The following is a 1,944-nucleotide window of genomic DNA, read 5'->3' as shown; positions in this document are numbered from 1 at the left end:
TATATCTATATATTATAATTGGGTTGCCATTTATTGGGCAAACATTATAATTGTTTAAGTTAGAAATTACGTAAACTTAGAGGCCAAAGTTCTTGATTTACAAGAAGAAAATCAGCGTCGACGGACGGTGGAGGAGCAACTTCTGAAACAAATGCATGATATGACTGCTTTGGTTAACGAACTCCGTCAATCACAATTCCCACCGCCATCTAATTGAATATTGTTTGTTTATTTGGAACAATTTAGTTTGTTTGTAACATTGTGTGATACTTTAAATTGTATATGTTTTGTAATAATTGTTTACTTTAATCAATGTATGATATTTGGTTACATTTTAATTTTTTTTAGTTTTATCCATATTTTTACAGATTTACAGGATTTAAATATTTATTGAAAAAATAAAAAAAAATTATAATGAAATTATTTTCCCGACAGATTTCCGGCGGAAACATCCGCCGGAAATATTAAAATTGTTTAATAAATTCTAAAATATATGAATATTTAATTAAATATTAAATATTAAATATTTAATTTTTAATTTTTTTTGAAAATCTTATTTATTTAAGTTTTTCCGGCGAGAAAAGATTCCGACGGATATGTCCGCCGGAAAATTTTTAATTTTTTTTTATTAAGTAAAACCAAATTTTTTAATTAAGCCGGCGAAAGATTTCCGGCTTCCGAAATCCGCCGGAAAAGTGAAGAATCCGCCGGAAAACTCGAAGGAAAATAAATCACCGGCGCCCTCTTTTTCGGTTGAAAAAATCCACCGGAAATCCGCCGGAAAACCCAATTTCCGGCGGATTTGTCTGCCGGAAAAGAGGGTAATTTTGGTAGTGTTATAATTACATGATTTAACTCCTATATACGAGACCCTTTTTTGAGATTTAAAACATGAGATCATGTATTATTTTATATGATTTTTCATCTATGATTAGAATCCGAGGGCTGCCTGTTTAAGTCTTAATGATACCCATTAAGAGTAACCGTCATGATTGGGAAAAAAGGAACAACCCTCTTAATGATGCTAATTAAAAATCCCCTGATACGTCATATAAACTTGTAAACATGTCATAGACATACTAAACTCTTGGTGAACAAAATATATACATACATATATATATATATATATATATGTATGTACATATATATATACTTAGATGGTGAAAAATCATGTGGAACTAAACCTTAAGATAGAAAAACTCACAAATTTTGGAGTTCTCAAATATAGGGTATGGTTCAAGGAAAACCATTAGAAAATGAAAAACTGAGGAACACCACAATAACTGTTAATCTGTGCGGTATATACATGTGCATACAAGTAATTTGTCCGATATACGCATGTGTATAAACATGCACACATGCATATAAACTAGAAAATTAACATCTTCAGTTACTTGTACGCATATGTATATACCATGCACATTAATAATTATTTGCATCTCTCTTAAGTTACTCATTTTTCTATGGTTTTTCTTTGCACCCAACTGTCCTATGTGTGTGTATATATATAGAGGTGGATTATTATACAATCCTTTACATTTGTACAATCAATACAACTCAATCTCAACCGTCCATCTAATTTGATGAATATATGATTTCATAAAAGTTTTAATTGTTTCTTAATATAAAGTATTGATCATATATATTACATATGACCTATATAGGGTTTTTCCATCCCTACCTCATACTTTTTATTTTCCCCTACTTTTTCCATACCACCATCTACTTAAGACAATAAAATAAGTTTGTTTTTTTTTTTAATTTTAACCCTTGATATTTTTAGTTTTAACACTTCAACTTTTTAAATATTTTTCTATTATATCCTCTACGTTTATTTTATTTTTAATCTATACTATAATTATATATATTAATTAACTATATATTATTACTAACTAGAAGCGTACTCGCGCAATGCAGCGAGATACATCGTGTTTTTAATATTTC

Source organism: Cynara cardunculus, assembly GCF_001531365.2.
Source record: "Cynara cardunculus var. scolymus isolate 2C chromosome LG 13, CcrdV1, whole genome shotgun sequence".
NCBI lineage: Eukaryota > Viridiplantae > Streptophyta > Magnoliopsida > Asterales > Asteraceae > Cynara > Cynara cardunculus.
Note: the sequence above shows the minus strand (reverse complement) of the source record.